The sequence below is a fragment of the Equus quagga genome, unplaced genomic scaffold (genome assembly GCF_021613505.1).
Source record: "Equus quagga isolate Etosha38 unplaced genomic scaffold, UCLA_HA_Equagga_1.0 146_RagTag, whole genome shotgun sequence".
In the NCBI taxonomy this organism is placed as follows: domain Eukaryota; kingdom Metazoa; phylum Chordata; class Mammalia; order Perissodactyla; family Equidae; genus Equus; species Equus quagga.
Window position 1 is genome coordinate 7,556,222 of NW_025796728.1, and position 20,877 is coordinate 7,577,098.

Sequence of the window (20,877 nt, forward strand, 5' to 3'; positions counted from 1 at the left end):
ACAAAATTCTTCCACCTTACTTTGAAATTTATCATAAACCTATAGAGATCAGGACACAAGTATTGGCTCCAGGATAGACAAACTGATCTATGAAATAGAATTGAGAGTTCAGAAATATAATGAACTTCAATCCATACCTTGCACCATATACAAATATTAACTCATAAATGGATCAGAGATATAAATGTAAAATCTAAAACTATAAAATTTCTAAAACAAAATATAAGAGAAAATCTCTGCGCCTAGTGTTAGGCAAAGATTTCTTAGATATCAAGATATCAAAAGCACAATCCATAAAATGAAAAATTAACAAATTGGACTTCATCAAAATGAAGAACTTCTGCTCTCCAAAAGACACCATTAAAAAAACAAAAAAGACCAAACCACGATCTGGAAGAAAATATTTGAAAATCTCATATCTGATAACAAGATTTATCTAATACATAAAGAACTATCAGAACATAATAAGAAAAAAAAAATTTTTAAATGGTAAATGCTTTGAATACTTTGCCAAAGAAGATTTATTAATGGCAGATAAGCACATGAATGATGCTCCACATCATCCATCATTAGGGAAATGCAAATTAAAACCACAATGTGATACCACTACACACCTATTAGAATGTCTAAAATTAAAAAGACTAGCCATACGAAGTATTTGGGGGAATATGGAGCAAGTGGAACTCTCATACACTGCTAAGGGGAATGTCAACTGGTACAACTACTTCAAAACACCATTTGACAGTTTCTTAAGTTAAACATACATCTACAATATAACTCAGCCATTCAAATCCTAGGTATTTACCCAAAATAAATAAAAGCATATGTACATAAAAATGTTTGCACACTGATGTCTATGGCAGCTTTATTTGTAATAGCCAAAAACTGGAAACAACCCAAATGTCCATCAATAGTCCATGGATGTAAAAATTGTGGTTCATTCACCCAGAGAAATACTACTCAGCAATAGAAAGGGAATTAACTACTGATACATATTATTTGCATAAACCTCAAAATAATTATGCTGAGTACCTCCTCTTTTCTTAAATGAATGCACATGGAAACCTAACAGAATAAATAGCTATTTAATATTATTACAATCTGCGCACATAATACATTGTAATTTCCTGCCTGTCATCTTGTTGGAAGAGGTCATTGAGAGCACATGACTGCTGGTTGACCCTCGAAATGGACCCAGGCAATCGGCAGCACCTCACTCCCCTCCCCTGTCCTTAGAATGTACATTCTGCCCACAGTTCCCTCAGTAGGAGCTGCTTCAAGGACGTAGCCTTGAGAGAGTAAGGTGTTGTTGAGACCTTCTGGAGAGTATATGTCACTGAATCTTGTTAAGGCCTCTATATAAAGTCTTAAGATGCTGGAGGGCAGGTGTGGAATTCTACTCATCTTGCAGCCACCCAAGACAAGCCACCTATGCAAGTTCCCATGCTTATTAAACCTACCACCTATCAATCTGGAGCAGTCTGCCTCTTTCTTCGGTATATCCTTGCCCTCCGTGTATGGGGCCAGTTTCAGATGTCACCCCGGAGGCTCCTGAAGTTTCACACCAACACATCTAAATAACTACACCTGTAAGGTGATTAAGTCTTGTGGTATCATTGAACTGAGGACTCCACCTGCTTCAATGGAGGAATAACTATACTAAACTCATACATTCCAAAACAGAAGAACATTCCAATTCTCATTGTTTGCCATCATTAGTTAATTTTAATAGATGAAAACATTTTGGGTTTTCGTAATAATATTTATTAGTGAGTTAGGACATTCAAATACATGAGCACAGCCTGTGCATGTGTTTTGGTGGACAGGGACTCTATTCCTGGGTTTGGGCTCCATCCAGCTTAACAAGCTTCAAGTTTCCAAAGTTTTCTACATACAGGATTTTGGTTTTCTCAAAAATCCTGTATGGATGACAAGTGAATAAGGCATTAATACAGTGTTTGGCACATCGTAAACATTCCATAAGTGATAGCTTCTACTAGCTATTTTTGTACAGATACTTAAACACTTTTTCAAGATTTTTTGAATCCTAATTCAAATTAACACCAAGAAGTTCTTCGTTTCTTTCTTGGACCCATAGCAAAATAATCCTCATGTTGTCCTGTATATGATAATTTCCTACTTAGATGTAAACCTTTATTGACAGCACTGAAATGGTAATTTTTGGCAGCATGTAAACTCTCCCAAGGGGGAGGAAAATATAATTATGACTTTCCTGTGTGGTAAGAAAAGTTAAAATACCTTCTCATTTCTGAAATTGCCTGTTTCTTATGCAAAGTAGTAGAAAAAATATACACAGAAAGTATTCAGAAATGCAGGGTCTCCAGAAGGAAAAAAAATGTTTTTAAAAAACTTTTCAGTATAACTGTTAGAAGTCTATAAATTAATAAAAAAGCTTTTCCCTATATCGAGAATCAAACACCCCAGATTTGCTACAAAATACTAGGTATTGTGTATAAGACTTGCACATGGATGAAAAGAGAGAAGACTGAACATACGTTCCCCTGGAGGAGGAATTATTGGTGTGGGCTCTTTATATCCTCTCTGGGACAGACATCACTGGACTACACGCACCAGTTGATCTATTTACCAGCCTGCTTTTGATGTCTACTTGGAAGCAGACCCAATTTCACATGAAAATCTAAATGTCAAGAGTCCAGGTAATTTTCATTCTAGACACTCCTCTTAAGCTGATTATCTTTTTCATTATGATACCACAGGGGACATTTTAGGTCAGAAATGAAGCAATATGCCCACATACAGTTTTTGAAATGGCGGTAACCTTCCACTTCTGATTCATCTTCATTTACTGCCTCATGTTCCTTTGGTAAAGATTGCTTCCAAATGTTCAGTTTCTAATCAAAAATTTGCATATCACTCCTAACAGGCTAAATCTTTTTTTAATTCCTCATCGATTTATAATAGTATAGAATTTTCTTACAGCTGGTTCAGTCATATTGAAATTTGTGGCCAAAGTTTCCGCCATCTGGAAAGGTAATACCTGATTGGTCCCTGAATGTATGCATAGTATACATAATGTTATTATGTTCATTTTTCTTCATTTTCACTTTATTGATTCAATATTCTTTATATGCCTTTTAAAATTCTTATACTTTGTATTCATTTGCTAAGGCTGCCATAACAAAGTACCACAAACTGGGTGGCATAAACAATAGAAATGTATTGTTTCACGGTTCTGGAGGCCAGAAGTCTGAGATCAAGGTGTCAGCAGGGTTGGCTCTTTCTGGGGGCTGTGAAGGGGAATCTGTTCCATGCCTCTCCTCTACCTTCTAGTGGTTTGCTAGAAATCTTCAGCATTCCTTGACATGTATATGCACCACCTCAATCTCTGCCTTCATCGTCACATGATGTTCTCCTTGTGTGTGTATCTGTGTCCATATTTCCCCTTTTTATAAGGATATGTCATATTAGATTAGGGCCCACCCTAATGACCTCATCTTAATTGAAGTAACTACATCTGCAATGATCCTATTTCCAAGTAAGGTCACATTCCCAGCCACTACAGGTTAGGACATACGAATTTCAGGAAGAGACACAATTCAACTTGTAGCATACATATATACATACATGTGCTACATAGGAGAGTTTTTAGCCTGTCATCAGGAAACGTACACTTGTTTTCTTCATGCCTTTTTTCATAAGATAAAAACAAGTTTCTTAAGACCATCAACAATACGCAACAATATACTAGTAAGATAGAAGTGCTAAGTTAAGTTACTTCAGTGGAGCTAATGGTTCTGTTAATTCCTATCGACCACTGTGCTGTTGGACTAGACTGCCTAACCACTCCGAAACATAGGCAGTTTATGCCCAGCCTCCCTGTCCTAACATCTTTCGTTGTTTACTTGCCATTTTCTAACTATAGCCATACAGAGAGAGCCACTGCTGCCTAATAAATTCTATAAATAGGAAATAACATTTATGGCCTGTAGCTCCATGTTCAGCCCACATGATTTTGGTCACCAAGTTTTAAACAATAACAGCTCTGTGATACTGCAGCAAGTTGGGCGATTTAAGTTTGTTTCACAAGAATTGACGCACACGGTAGCAAATGGGTTTCATTGCTCTCTTAGTGGCAACTTCAGTCAATTGGTAAAGTGAATTTCTAAAGAGCTTAATTGAAGATTCTAAGACTCAGGGAATAGGAGGTCTTGATATAGATTCTTAATGTTTGCCATTAGTTGGGATATGGGAGCTGGTATAGTCATTCCATGACCCATCTTCCTGGCCCTAAGTCATCCTAAGGCACCTTAAGAAAATTCAAGTCACTCAAAGACAATTGTAACCTAGACTGAGGCATCAGGACCATTCTGTCCCCCAGATCCTGCTTCTCCCTGATTTCTGGTTTACGGATTATCTTCCTGTCCCCACACTATCTGATGTACTACTAATGTTAATTCTTTCTCTGTCCCTATTTCACCGCCCCTGTGAAAATCAGCACTGTGCTTCATTGTCTGGATTGTCTCTCTCGACTTTTGCACCAAGTATCATCTAGATGCTACAGTCTAGAAGGAAATTAGGTTCTGCTAATCAGATGCCTTTTCATAAGATTCCAAAGGCAGAAATACAGTGAACACTATGTTCTTGTGACTTTGGGCTGTGATAGCCGTCAAGAAAGGTCATGGAAATGTAAGATCTCCCTACATCAGCATTCCAGTGTCCATTCTCCAGTTCCATGGGTTAAGAGGCAAAGCTGCAACGAAGCCCTCAGAGACAATGGCTCACCTAGTGGAACAGTGATGCAGTCTTCCCAAAGGCATTTCTAGAAAGCCAACCTAGACCTCTTCCTTCAGCATCTCCAATTATTTTCTAAGTAACTATTTTCGTGTAGTAAGCCTCTTTCTGCTTCAAATACAGAGTGGTATTCATAATTATACTAGTTTTAACTAAACATGAGAGAGAGGTAGAACCATGAAGAGTTTCAATCTCAAACTAAGCATTAGACACTAGACATCTTGATTATTGTCTTTGGATCAATTCCTTGTGAGAGTTCACCAGATACTTCATGTCACATTAAATCCCAGCTTCTTGCAATCTCACTCTTCCTTTCCAGATTGTTTCCGACTTGCCAAATTCTCCCTAATTGCAGAGAAATTCACTCTCCTCATTTCCCAATCCCAAATCTAGTTCTCAGGCTAAGTTTGTATGTCCAAACCCACCAGGGTACGGAGCAGCTCAAAATAATTCACAAAACAGGAACCACTCTATTACATGTCGTTTGTGCTTATACACAAAATTTTTTCATCCATTAGATAATGATAGATGATGTGGAAGCCAATGAAACAAAAGTGTGGCCATAATGGTGTTACCGGGGAGTACCAAGGTTCCTCCATCACACAACAAAAGCACTATGTACTTCCCAAAGGGGTATGACCAGGAGCAGAATGAAAGGCCAATGTGCACCATGCTGTTGTCTTTCTCTCCCTCTCACCTCCAGTCCTCAGCTATGGAGATCAATCCTGCCTGGGTACTTTCAATATGAATATTCATGTCTTTTTTTCAATCCAATGTTACTTTTCCCAATTATTACTTCAATTATTATGTTTCCTTCTGTCTGTTCCTTTTTCTCGTTTTTAGAATCCCTATTCTACACGTGCTAGAACTCCTGATGCTGCCATCTAAATCTCTCAGCGTTTTCCTCATGATTTCATTCTCTTTGCATTTTTGCTGTTTTGAAATGTGTCTTCCACTTGACCCCCAGGCTGATCTCTATAATGACTCATCTCTCCTTAATTCATCCACTCAGGTTTTAAATTTAATAATTATCAGATTTTTAAGTTTCAGGAAGTCTTTGTAAAGCTATAATAGAATCTCCTTGAGTCTTCTTTAAAAACAGTTTGTTGTGGTTATTCTAATAGTCATCTGTCTCCTCTAACAGTTTTATTACCGCACTAGAAGCTTTCCTATTCTCTCCCTCTCTCTTTCTCCTCTTTCTCTGCTTGTTTTATCTCAAAAACACTGCAGCTTTCCCTTAGATTGTGGTTATTTCCTTTGCAAACCCATAAGCCTACTTACATAGCAAGCTAAGAGGGGACCCGGGAGTGACAGAAACCCACAAGCAGTAGGAAGTACTGCTCTTCACAGATAGGGATGTGAAAACCAGAAACTCTTCAGTCCCTTCTGCAAACACAGGACCCAAGCTTGACTAACGATCTTTCAGACAGAGGGAGGATCACAAGACCCCTCCGAAGCAGGTCCTCCTGGGAAGACGTACCTGGAATGACAAGGCTTTTCCTCTCAGGATCCACAGACCCCAGAGGTATAATCTCTCTTCAGGAAAAAAAGAGTACAGATTCTCATTCCAGATCAACTGCCAGGCCCAGAACTGAGAATCACCCTAAACTTCCTGTCCCCGGAAATGTCAGAGTCTTCCCACACACCCTCCTTCTCTAGGGAGACGTAGCTGGTAGTTGGATTAGAGTTGAGAGTGGATATCAGGGCCACAGGGATATGTCAGGCCACCATCTCATCAGAATTCTGATAACTTTGAGGCAGATGGAAAAGATAAAAAAAAAATGAGAGAGGCAAGATAGATTGAAACAGCCAGTACTATTTGTTTTATGCCTTATCACTTTCCACAAAGAATGTAATATGACTTAGAGCAGAGTACCGGCAATAAAACAGCAAAATGCAAACAAGAATTAAAAATAAGAACCAAGCAAAATATAATTTAGAAGAGGAGATCCAGACAAGGAAAAAAGCAAAATAAGTAACTTTTATCTACAGCTAGATTAAATGGGCAGGCTAGGCAGGTGGTTGCCTGGGACATTGATTCTAATGGATAATAAAGCATCACCGGGATAAATTCACATGATGTAAATTGGTCCCACTCCCATTAAAGTAAGTAGAATGAAGTCAAAATTCAAACCACTCTTGCTGTACTGGTTTATCTTTCGAGTTTTTTCCCTACCCATATATAATTTCAGTGAGTTAGATGTCAGCAAAGTGAGCCAAGGTTCTAAAACCAAATAAAGCCAGATATAGGTCTGCTTATGGGGATGAGTAGCTTAGTTTACTAAATTTGAAGACTCGTACTATGGCTTCCAAGAAGTTGTCTTGGAACTTTATAATTCTATAATGTCTACAATTTAGAAAATTATAAAGGAAAAATGCAATGATAAAAACCAGATAAAATAGGAAAGAGTTTAACAAATATTTTGGAACATGTTCACAAATGAATGTGTGATTTTGTTTGCTATAACTTCTTAGAAAAAATATTTCTCCCTACCTCTACTATATAAAAGTTTTAAAATATACTTTTAAAATTTCAGGCTAAAACAGCATCAGGTTATTTAACCTGCCTATCAGGTTCTGTGTCTCAGTCTGGCCTTACGTGTAGTGCATGCAGTAATAAGCCTTGTCAGAGCACTTCTTTTTTTTCAGAAACCAGAATCTTGACTACAATAAGGTATAATCTGCCTCATTCCAGTACCTATCTATGAAAGTAGCTAGAATTATTTTTAAATTCATATCATTTGAAGAAAAAAATGGTTTAATTGAGAACTATTAATCACATACTTCGAAATGAAAAAAAACTATACATATTAATATACAGTTAACTTAAACATTAACATACACAACTTTCTCTAAATACTCCTACAATTTCATCCTGACATTAACCAAAAGTTCCTTCTCTAGGAGGAATTCATCTTCCTTATCCAGCCTAGCCAAGAGAATAGACTTATTTTGGTCCCATTTGGATTTACCTTCTTCCAAATTGTGGTAGCGACCTTATTATTTGAGACTGTAATACTTGGGACATATTATTCTGAGACTCTGCAGAAGCACAAGGTTCACTGAAATGCCCACATCTTTAATAATTGCTTTTGGTGAATGATAACTTCCTCCAGGATGCTCTGTATTAAGGGTCATTTCTTTCTCCAAACTCAGCTCCAAGCTCTTCATCTCTTTTTACCATCGTGACTATTATTGTCTGCCTCTGTTCTCTGCTCTGGTGTAGAGTTGAGAACTCCCATGGTAAGAAGAGACATATGCCTATTAGGGTCAAACAGGAAACAATTAACGTCGATGGGTACAGAAAACCTGCCATGTCACCACCTGTGAGACGTATTTAAGTAGCCCCATTTGCTGCAATGGCTCAGAGCTGTTGCTGTTAAACAATTTATACCCCAAATCACGTGGGCGGCATACAGAGATGCAGACTGTAAACGTTATTTCATATTTATAGAAGAATATTTCAAGTCTTTCCTCTCAGGCTTCCTCATTTGTTGGTTGATGCAACCCTGGGAAGCAGGTAAATAAGACCTAATTATCCTCATTTTACAGCTGAGGAATCTTAGAGTCTTAAATCTGTAAGTCACGGCAAAAGTCCACGGAACGTAAAGCCAGATAGATATAGGTTCTAATTCCAGTGCACTCGCTTGTATCGGGTCTTCAGCTCTCTATTCGTTTTAGCTTCCTCCAATCTCATAAACAATTTGTGAGGATTAAATGATATAATATATAAAAAGGGATGGTATGATCCTGGTATTTTACTATGGGATGTCCAATAAATAGCATTTCTCCCCCTCTTTTCTTTTCCTCAGAAATCTGGGTCTGACCACTCAGCCAATAAATGGCAGAGTTCAGAAGAAAACTCAACTTTCCGACTCCTGAGCAAGCAGAAAAGTACCAGCTCAGGGGCCAAAATCCCCTTCAGTACTTCCATTTTGTGGCTTGCCCATAATGTGAAAATTTCCCCTGCACAAATATAGAGGCAGCTCCCGGTTTTGGGCAGCCTGACACTTACTCAACTTGAAAGCTCCCTGTTTAAAAAAAAACGCAAAATTGAAAACATAAGATTAGGTATAAAAGTGCTATTTTAGAATGAGAGAAGTCACAACAAATTATAAATTTTAAAAAGCTGACTAAAGACAAAAATCATTACAAAATCCAGAAAAATAGCATAACATATGTACTAATCAGCTATCATAACCACCTCTATAATAACTTTTCCTACATTTCTTTGCCTGCATACCCTTTGATCACCTCTGCATGTAATAATTTTGAAGGATTTTCCAAATACAGGGACTAGCAGAATAAGTTAGTCTTTCTTTTAGCGTGGTTGATTCTGTCACTTTATTGAAGGCAATTTTACCTGCCATTTGGTCTGGAACTGCCAAACTTCATTAAGGCAAGATATATCAGATACTCAAAGGTGCCATCTGCTGTGCCGGAATGCACAAAATATGTGACTTCCCCAGTTTGTCCTACTGCTATAGATTTGTGTCCTACAAACACAGGAATTCTGATAAATTCTATTTCATGTAATTCCCATCTTCCTCCTTCTGCCCCAAAAAAGATGGAGTGTTACTGACTAGAAGGAAGTCCTGCTTTAGTTAGGTATCAACACAAATGGAGTCTTCCACTTACAATTTTACATGTATGACAGTGGGGAAAATTTTCCACAGACTCGTTTCTGGCTCCATACAGTCCAAGCTTCGTTTCACCCCTTTTCCTACCAATATACTTCTGGAGCTGGTTTATATCATGATACTGCACCCTTAGGTGAAGATGCCGAACGAACATACAGTGAGCGGAGGAGTTTTCCTGTAAGCTATGCATACGCTAGGGTAACTAGCAATACTTAGGTACACACTGAAGTGACTGCAAACGATGCAAATTATCTCATAAATCCCTTAGCCAGAGCCCAAAACTGCATGCAGTGGCTCCAACACCACATACCATGAGAGAAAGTACGTCAAAAGAAAATTTGGAGTGAAGAAAGTAGTCTTAACTGAATGCTGTTAAAGTATCTTATTTTTATCAAATTTTACAAAATATATGACCATTAGAACTCATTGCTAGGGCCCCTCCTCCCAGAGACTGAGATGGAGCTAATGCAAGTGAAGGGCCCTGAAGCTTCAGCTTCATTAACTTCATAGGAAATCCACCCCTGGAGGGACCCATCCCAAATGACAGAGAGCCAACTTAGAGCCAGCCCTGATGGCCTGGTGGTTAAGGTTCGGAGCACTCCGCTTCAGCGGCCCAGGTTCAGTTCCCAGGAATGGAACAACACCACTGGTCTGTCAGTAGCCATGTGTGGTGGCAGCTCACAGAGAAGAACGAGAAGAATTTGCAACTATACACAACTAGGTGCTGGGGCTTCGAGGGGAAGAAAAAGGAGGAAGATTGGCAACAGATGTTAGCTAAGGGCTAATCTTCCCCAGCAAAAAAAAAAGAGAGAGAGAGCCAACTTAATCAGATGCCTCAATTTTTGTTTATAAGGGGGAAAATATTTCTAGGATTCTCAAGCAATTTAAAAGAGTAAGGTTACTCCTTACAACGACTACCTTTACCCCACTTTTAATTGACTGATTTTCTTTGACCAGTCTTGTTGCTCTGAAAAAGCTGAGGAGTATCTAAGCAACGGATTTGTAGCTGGGAAGAAAAATATCTATGTATTGATTGTTCGTTCTGTGACATTTGGACATTTGAGAATACTTTTAACACTTTAGCTAAACTCCCAGCTTTGATTTGCCCATGTTGGATTACCATTTCAGATTCACTTAAACCCTGAAAACATCAAACTGAAAAGTTGCTTTCTGTAGCCACTAGCCACAGGTTGTTTTTATTCTGACTTGTTTTCATTTCACCATGGATCTTTGAGCAGTCCCTGAGCTCATTCAATTTTCAGGCCCATCAATCTGGAACTTCAAATCAAAGGAGAGATGATGCATCTCCCTAATAGGTTTGCAGAGCAGCAGCAACTGTGGCGGCAGCATCTTAAGACTCCTTGCGCTGCCTACAGATCAGTGTGCATGCCAGTTCCCAGGGCCCCTGACCTACCTGTGGATGGTCCTTAAGTGCTGGATGGTGGAGAAGGGAGGCAAGGGATGCTACTGCTGTCATTTCCTCATTGTTTGTCATTAACATCAACTAGGCCTAGCCTTGGAGGATTGTGAAATGGACAGCACTTGTTTTTGGATTCCCCATGGCTTTCACTCCAGGTCTCTCTTCAGCTTGATGTCTCAATTTCCTTTAGAGTCCAGAGTTCTTTTCTTTATTGTCCTTCTCCCTTCTAGTAACCTGTTTTTCAGGAAGATCTCTGATTTAAAAGAAAACAAAAACAAAATGCCCACCCTGAGATATCTCAGGTGCAAATGAGTCCATGTTAGCGTCCCACTAGCACAGTGTTTATCAGCACTGGCTGCACATTAAAATTACCCAGGGACTTTTTTTAAAATATCAATTTCTAGGCCCTAATCCAGACTAAGAAAAGAAGACGCTCTGGGGTCAGGCCCGAACATGGGGGTTGTCCTAATATCTCCCCAGGTGAATCTATTTTGTTATTTTATTTTCATGGGGAAAAGAAACATCAGGAAAAATCTGGAGCTCCATTTGTGGAATTTTCGGGCAACAGAAAGCAAGGGAGGTATTTTAAGGACAGACGGCAGAGAGCTTTTCCAGCAGCCTTAAAATCCCTTCAGTCGTCGATTTACTTCTCCCATCCATGGAAAGAGCCGGCTCTAAAAACACTTCGCCTAAAGCAACAACAGTAGAATTAAACAGACCAATTGAAGTGCCAATATCTGATAAGAATTCAGTCCCACAACATCCGTAGAAAGTCTCTTTTATATTTCAGTTTTGGATTTTATCAACTGTGTTTTCTGCATGTCACAAATAGTGACAGCAGATGTCATTATAGGACAGAAATTTTTATTTCTCTGTTAATGTTGATTAACAGGCACTACGTGAGCCCATCTTGTGAAAACATGTACTGGGAGCGATTAGGAGATTGGGAAATAATGACAAGATAAACCCTCCTTCGCTATAAAATCCTATGATTCTGAGGTAAATCTCTGCTCTGAATGCTGAACACTTCAGAAAGACCTCATATGAGATGGAGGCATTGAAAACCAAATTATTCCCCTGTCTCCTTTCTGATACGCTTGAAATTACTATTTCCTCTAGATGAATCAATGTAAGTCTTACTAACTTAACTTGGAAGAGGTGACATTACACTGTGGGGCCCACTGATCCCTTGGCGTATATTGGTCATCAGGTCACCTAGAACAAATCCCTCAAGGTTTAGAACCTGAGCAGGAAAGCCCTGCAGGGGAAGAAGGGACCAGAACAGTCCAAGCCTCGGTGAGGCAGTGTGAACTCTGTGGGCCTGGAAAAGACACAGATGCCCAATAGAAAAGAAAAGAGCTTCAAAAGGACGGTCCCAGAGAGGGCAGGAGAAAGGAGTCAGGAGAATATGGACATTACAATATCCACCCACTTCCCAAGTGTCACCTTGGGCAGGCTTGGCCTCTGTGTCTTCAGGACAGCCTGCTGCTGGTTCAAACCTTTTTGGGCTTTATGGCCTTCACTTACCTTGACCATTCTCTGCCTGTTTACACCTCGCTTCTTGAAACCTGACTCCCTCTGCTGCCTGCCTAACTCCATCTTTTACCAGCTGCCCTACCACTGCCTGACGCCAAATATAGGGTAGGATGATGTCCTTTTAAAAGAAAGTTGAAAAGTGACCAGTGGGTTATTGGGAAGCAGAGGAGAAGTAAGATATGTGGTGGTAACAGGAATAGTAATTGCATTACTAAGACACTGCAGGTTTACTGTCGATGGTAATGTCAGCAGTGATTAGCAAATGCTCCCATTTCTAGGAAAGTATTCCTCCCTTCCCCTCTTCGTCTCAGTGGGATAGTTTGTATTATTCTCTGTCTAGAAAGAGAGTGTTCAGAGCACAGGTGAAAAACCACATAACCTCTGGATGTGAAAAGATCCGGTTATGAGCTTCCTGTTACTCAGTGGGCGAGGCCTCAGTCTAAAATAATACTATCACCATTTTCATTTAGAAATTCTGAGGTTAATGTAATCTGTAGAATTATAGGATACACATACACATATGTAAGGTATTTTTATGATGTTTTTACATGCTACCTCCTTTAAGAAAAACTAGTATTTGTTAGAACAACTGTCTTTGTATCTGAACATATGATTATAATCAGATCTATTTATGTTCTGAAATATTCTCTATCCCAAACCAAAAGCATAGCTCAATGAATGCTTTTCATTCACTACAAGTAACCTTTGTTACTTTGAATGCATTTCAAAGTAGGCCTGGATTAGTGAAACAAGTTGAATTCAGAAGTTCCCAATCAGTGGTAAATGATGTTGAGAGAGGTTCTAAAATGAAGAATTGAACAATATGCCCTAGATATGATTAAGGCTTAAGTAAATATATTTCAAATGAATCAGACCCAAATTACTGGCTCTAATATTCAAATTTAATTATAAATACCAATAATTATGTGACAATCTAATTGAGATTTAAGGTTACTCTAGCTTTAAAAAATTACACCATAAAATCTTAGCTTTGTTTGCAGCAATAACTTGCTAAAATACAATAGTAATTAAATAAGAAGAAGTAAGATTCCAAGGGGAAGAGTGGTGTGAACTTTCTTTTCCAATAGTTATTTGAATTAGACATAGAAGATATTGAAATACTAAGAATTTATATGCAGGCAGCAAAGATAATTAGCATGTATGGAAAAATAATTCCTAGCATGTCATCCAAATAAATATAGAACAGTAAAACCAAGTCCCAGATGTTTTAGTGGGTGGTCTACTTATACGGACTTTCCCTAAGTACGTTTAGATCACTAATTAAGACCAAAAGTATGCTATGATTTTTGTTTAAATATGGGAAAACCAACAAAACAGTAAGCCAAAAAAGAGTCCCTATTGTGCCCTATATGACAGGATTTGGCAAAGAAAGAATATACAGGATTAGGATGATTTAGCAAAGATGGCTTTCAACCGGGCATCAGATTTGGTCCAGGAGTGAGAGTTGAAGAAAGATCAACATCAGTGCTGGATATATCTCATTCATTCATTCATTCATTCATTCATTCAGTGAATGTTCTTTGAGTACTTATCATGGGACCAGCACTACGATAAGTCCACAGGATATAGTGGTGCCCAAGAGAGCCTCACAGAGCTTACCTTCTGGAGAGCAGTCTTCAGCCTAGTGGATCATAGCCCTGAGAGTGCAGGATCATTTTTCATTGTGTACATGGGCATGGGTGGTCTTAAGAATATTGGTTTCTAAATGTGGTATATACATACAATGGAATACTATTTAGCCTTAAAAAAGGAGAAAAGAAGGAAATTCTGCAATATGTGACATGTTAAATGATTAAGGAAGGTAATTTAGGTGATACAAACAAATTTTCTTTAACACTTCATGAAGTGGGCAGTCTCCACTCTCAAGAGTTCTGAGAACTGCAAAATATGGGGAAAAGGCAGCACGCTTTTGTAGAAAGAGACAAGGAAGAAGTACTTGGCTTAAGTTGATTGGCTGGGGTTGCATATCTGATCTTATTTAGAAAGACCAAGGAACAAGGAGTAAGTATAGAGCCCAGAGTTGGCGTTTGGGGATTGGCTGGCTGGATACGCCCCTTCCTGCTCAAGCTGAGGCTTCCAGGGACATGGAAGTTATTTAATTTCAGTTTGCTGATGTGGTGCCTTGGGCAAGAGTGGCTCCATCTTGAGCCTAGAAATTTAATTTCAATAGTCAACATAGGTGGACCTTGAGGACATTATGCCAAGTGAAATAAGTCAGGCATAGAAATACAAGTATTGCATTATTCCACTTACATAAGGTACCTAAAATAGTCAAATTCATAAAATCAAAGACTGGAATAGTAGTTACCAAGGGCTGGGGGGGGGGGGGGGATGGACAGTTATTAATCAACAAACAAAGTTTCAGTTAAATAAGGTGAATAACCTCTAGAGATCTGCTGTACAACACTGTACCTATAGGCAACAACAATGTACACTTAAAAGTTGTTGAAAAGATAGATTTCATGTCAAAAAAGAGTATAAGTTTCTAGATTCTCAACTTCTATATGTAGGCTACTAAAATTGGAGTATCTGAGAACATGACTGCGGTCCAGACATCAGGCTGGCTCTTTTCCCACTTCCTATTTCATAATCATCTTTCTCTCATCATACAAAATAAAAGTATAACGTCCTCCCATCTCAGATTGTACCATGTGCTGTGAAGCAAGATTGTTGAGAGAACTGTGGGATATAACATGTAAGGGTATGCAAATTTATTCATACCTTTATTTTTTCCAGCAAACATTTAGGAATTTCTCAGTATATGCCAGGCACTGTGCTGAGTACTAGGAAAGAACAAAGCAATAGGCTGTGTTCACTCCTTTAGAAGAAAAGGTAATCTATTAGGAGAGACAAATCTGTTAAATTTATTAAAATAAAATGAATGTGGCAAAAACTAGAGTAGAAATATTATTAGAAACTATTCATAATTGCATGGAAATAGCTGTTAATCGCTTATTATATCTCCCAGATATTAACTTTTAGCATAAATTGCAATGATTATGTATCTCTACCAGTGGATTTCAGTTTTAAGAAAGAAATCAAGATATGCGGACAGTGTCATCTTCTTTACCTTCTGTCACTTCATTTATATAATTGAATTCTTTACCAAAGTGGAAGGTCTCCTGAAATCAAATAGTGTCTACAATGAATGTCTCCTTCTCGTAGTTCTACCTCTAAGAGTGATATATAAAAAGACTTCACTTGGTGGCTAATAAATATCAGAGTCTTCTATAGAGTTTCCGGTCATATGTTGGCTCTACTTAGACTTCTGAATTTGGGAGACACTATAAACAGAACAAAAGATAAAGAAGCGAAGAGGAGACTATGTCTATTGTCCTTAATCTTACATAATCTTTGTCTTTACAGCTTCCTAGATACCTGAAGTGCCAAAGAGATGACCCTTTATTCATTCCTTCATTCATTGAACAAATATACATTAAATGTTTACTCCGTGCCAGGCACTGTTCTTGGCAGTGAGGATAAAGGTGTGAAGAAAATGAACAAAAAATCCCTGGCTCTCCTAGAGCTTACACCCTGGTGGGGAAAGATTAAATAAATAAATATTATACTAAAAAATTAAATATTAAATGTTAAAGAGAGATGAGTGCTATCAAGAAAGACAGAAGAGTAGAGTTGGAAGAGGAGATGCTGGAGTTTTGAGGAAAGAGGAGAAGGTATATATATTTGAAATCAAAGAAAGTGGGAAAGCAAAAAATAATTGCCAGGTGTCTTAGTCCATTCAGGCTGCTATAACGAAATACCATAGCCTGGGAGGCTTGTAAACAACAGACATTTATTTCTCACAGTTTTGGAGACTGGGAAATCTAAGATCACGGTGCCAGCAGATTCAGTGTCTGGTGAGGATCCTCTTCCTGGCTCACAGATAGTTGTCTTTTCACTGTGTTCTCACATGGTGGAAGGGGCAAGGGAGCTCTCTGAGGTCTTTTATAAAGGCACCAATTCCATCCATGAGGCAACACCCTCATGACCTAATGATCTCCCAAAGGCCTCACCTCCTAAGACCACCCCTTTGAGGGTTAGGGTTCAACACACCGATTTTGAAGAGACACAAACATGGCATTTTGTGGCACCAGGCAACACTAAGGGACCACTAGAAGGCCAGCCTGGCTGTGTCCTTTTTTCCAGCAAGACTCAAGTCTCCAGGTAAAGACGCAGAGGAGGCAGCGCTGGATTTAACAGGGGTTTCAGTTTAGCCAATGAGTACAAGGAAGTGGGGGAGAGAGAGAGATAAGGAACTTGGAGTGTGCGCAAGAGAGTTATTTTAATACTAACCATAGAATTAGGCCTGATACAGCAGGACACGAGATAGGTGAGAAAGAGTGAAAAGCGTTGGTGGAGATGGCAAGGTCAACCCTGACTGACGCCCTGTAGTGACTACAGTGACTATCTCCTAATTCAGGAACAATTTAGAACCTTAAGCCCCATGAACATTTTTAAACTTTTTTATTTTGGAATAATGACTGATTTACAGGAAGTTGCAAAAATAGTCCAGGTATGCTTCACCCAACTTCCTCCAATGGTGACATCTTTTATAACTGTAGCAACACCCGTGAGCATTCTTAGGATACTGGGAGCCGTGGGAAACTCAATGAAACAGAGGAGGATGACATGGAAAGCAGCAGCACACACTCAGTGGTATTCATAAACTTGTCTTCTCCTTCATGTGAATCCACTGCATCCCTTTGAGTCCATGAAGGGACTTTGAACTAGACACACTGAGGTTCCAATCCAAGCTCCACTTTTCATTGGCTTTGGCATCTTGAGCAGGTTATGCTGTGGTATGAGGCCAAAAATTAAGGCTCAATATCATGTGTTCCTTTTTTTATCTAAGTATCTGATAAAATCGGGAAGGCCACAAACGGCCTAACAGCAAGTTCTCCACCCTACTCTGTTCCTGCTCATAAGGTCTCCTAGCCAAACAACCCTCCTTCTCAAAGGGATCAGGCATGGTTCCTGCTTATCCCTGAGTAGTGGATTTCAGTTCCCTGCCAGCCCCCAGAATTATTCAAACGGCCAAGTCACATCCTCATATGGGAACCAAGGGTCACCCCACCCTCCTGATTCTGTAAAGCCCAGCTCCCAGGAGCCCCTGGTTGTCCACTCTTCCTAAGTGCAAACCTATGTGACCCTAGCAGAGTGCAGTGCCCTTCTCCCCCCATTGTGAATGTATGTGACTAAGGAACTGCTGTTGATCTCATCTGCCCACTGTCAGGTGCCTTGTGTTCAGCTGTCCCCATATCCCTAGGGCAGGAATCCCTCCCTCGCTAACAGAATAATATGAGGCGACCAAAACATAACGCATCATGTCTCATTTCTTAATCTAGGAAATGAGAATTGAAATACAAACCCGACCGGCCATAGCTGCCGTGGGGACACCCGGCTCCTGCAAGGCTCGTCGGGGGCGGCTCCTCGCTGGACCCGACGCGGGAACCGGCGGCCTCCCAGGAGCCCGGGGCCAGGTGGCAGCGCGGGAGATCCGGACGCTGAGCATAGCGGCGCGGACTCGGGGCAGCTCAGAAGACGAAGTAACAGTCCCTTTTAGAAAACGCGGCAGTGAAACATTAACAGCCAAAGGAAAAGTTGGTGACTCTCTCCTAGATGTTGTGACTGAAAATAACCTAGATACTGATGGTGTGGGTGCATGTGAGGGAACCTCGGCTCGCTCTACCTGTCACCTCATCTTTGAAGCCCGCATATTCGAGAAGTTAGAAGCAATCACTGATGAGGAGAGTGACATGCTTGATCTTGCCTATGGACGAACAGACAGATCTCCGTTGGGCTGCCAAGTCTGTTTGACAAAGTCTATAGAGAATGACTGTTCCAGTACCTGATGCTGTGGCCGACGCCAGACAATGCATTGATGTGGGCAAGAACTCCGAGGCTAGAATAAAAGGAATATTTTCACGAAATTTTACCTATTTTTATAATTATTATTTCTTAATGTAATTAAATGAGAACATGGATGAATGGGTTTATTATTATGACTAGCTTTACTACCTTAATTTACCTTGTATAACTATGGATTTTTATCGTTCTGAAAGTATGCAGTCTTAATTTGGTTAAATTACAAAAATCAAATCAAATATTAGAAAATAGTTAATATGATAAAACCTTGTGTTCTTTACTGTTTGTTTAGCGACTTTAGCAAAAAATTTTTCACATAAATCTTGCACCTACTTACCCGTAAGGTAGGTTCAAAAAAGATACTATTATCCCTGTTAGATGCGGGTGAAAGCAGAGCTCTCCGATGGCTTGTCTTGGGCTGTACGACCAATTGGAAGAGCAGTCCTAGAACCGCATCTTGTTACTACCAGTTATGTGTTCAGAGTGAAACTGGAGAAATTATGAATATCTTATTTATAGCAGTAATTAAAAGTGAATGTGTATGGACATACACTGCTGGTGGGAATGCAAACTGGTGCAGCCACTATGGAAAACAGTATGGAGATTCCTCAAAAAACTAAAAATAGAACTGCCATACGATCCAGCCATCCCACTACTGGGTATGTATCCAAAGAGCCTGAAGTCAGCAATCCCAAAAGACCTGTGCACCCCAATGTTTATTGCAGCACTGTTTACAATAGCCAAGACGTGGAAGCAACCTAAGTGCCCATCAACAGACGAATGGATAAAGAAGATGTGGTACATATATACAATGGAATACTACTCAGCTGCAAAACAGAACAAAATCATTCCATTTGCAATAACATGGATGGACCTTGAGAGAATTATGTTAAGTGAAATAAGCCAGCGAGAGAAGGATAATCTGTGTATGACTCCACTCATATGAGGAATTTAAAACTATGGACCAAGAACAGTTTAGTGGATACCAGGGGAAAGGTGGGGTGGGGGGTGGGCACAAAGGGTGAAGTGGTGCACCTACAACATGACTGACAAACATTAATGTACAACTGAAATTTCACAAGATTGTAACCTATCAATAACTCAATAAAAAAAAGTGAATGTGTATGGACAAAGCTATTTAATTGCTCAGTAAACTGCTTAATTTCAGTTATTGCCTTATAAATAAATATTTGATAGTTTTGATTCAGGGAAAAGTGTAAGTCTGAGCACAGGCGATATAACACTGTCAAAGAAGTCTCAGTTCTGACTAAACTGGAGGAATTAACTAAAAATTAGATGTTTTTATTCTTTTCTATCCCAAGCAGAATGGTCTGTCTTTGTAATCTTTTAAAAATAATGCTCATTTATAAATCTCTGCCTGTAACAGAATGGAAATCTTAGGGATTAGGTTTTCCCTGTCTTGAACCAGAGAAGGAACCGAGCAGGCTGCGGCAGTGCAGGCCAGGGCAGGGGGCGCTGTCCCCTCCACAGGGACGGAGCTGCGCTGTGTGCAGCGAGCACAGCAGTGTACACAGTCCCTGAGATGAGGGAATGGCCTTTTTTGTTTTGTTTTTGCTTGCCTGTAATTTTCTTAAGGGTTTTTTTAAAAAGTTCTATATACAAGTCTAATGGTAATCAAACTCTTCTATGTATACTGGTTTTTCTTAAAACAATTAAAAAGTCCCCAATTTTTGCCACCAGCCCTCACTAGGATAAGAGGAAGGGCCATCAGCCTGGAGGGAGCAACACTGCCCCCAGCCCAGAGGACAGCGGCAGGGGTGTAGTGACAGAGGAGGGGAAGACTTCTCACGTGTGGGGCCACCCAGCTGCCTGAACACGTTCCTGGCTGTGGAACACAGATTACCAATTTACTCGTAGCAAATATTTGTATCTGTAACTCTACCATGAATAAACTGGTAAAAGATTTAAAAAAGAATCAAAATATAGTCATGTGTAACTTACCCACAGGCGTATGTTCTGAGAAGTGCGTCGTTAGGCAATTTCATCATTGTATGAACATCATGGCATATACTTAGACAAACCTACTAGAGCCCACTACACACGTGGGCTACATGGTACTAATCTTAGGGGACCACCGTTGTCTGTGCAGTTTTTCATTGACTGCAACACTGTTATGCAGGCGTGACTGTACAACCTTCTCCCCAAAATCAGATAAACTATCATGCACAGTCCCTGGTCAACAAATATTTCCTTCCTCTCCCTGAAGATGGGTGCCTCAAATGCAGCTCAAGAAACACCTTCTTCTTGTAACTGCTGTCAGACTTCAAAGAAAGGAGGGGTTAGTTAGAAGTCTTTCTAACTTTCTTTGAAGTCTTATAGCAGTTATAATGTTTATGAGTCTAATGATATATACATTCTCTTTTCATATGTATCCATCTTTACTCCTACTCCCAAAATTGTAAGAGAGCAGAGAGTTTATCTTACACCTCTTTTCTAGGCCTCAAAACACTTTATTTAGTTTTGTGACCAGAGTAGATGCTCAATAAATAAACACTGTAGCTGACATTTATTGAGTGCTTACTAGAGATCAGGCTCTGAGTTAAGAATCTTAGAATAACCTTCACAGTGTATGAGATAGTGTTTGACTTGACTTATGTATTA

The 20,877-nt window shown here is 39.5% G+C and overlaps 1 pseudogene; it reads left to right on the forward strand.

Annotated features, from left to right (window-relative positions):
* The first annotated feature begins 9,552 nt into the window (after positions 1-9,552).
* LOC124232915 (adrenodoxin-like) lies at positions 9,553-18,297 on the forward strand (annotated as a pseudogene).
* Positions 18,298-20,877: the final 2,580 nt, after the last annotated feature.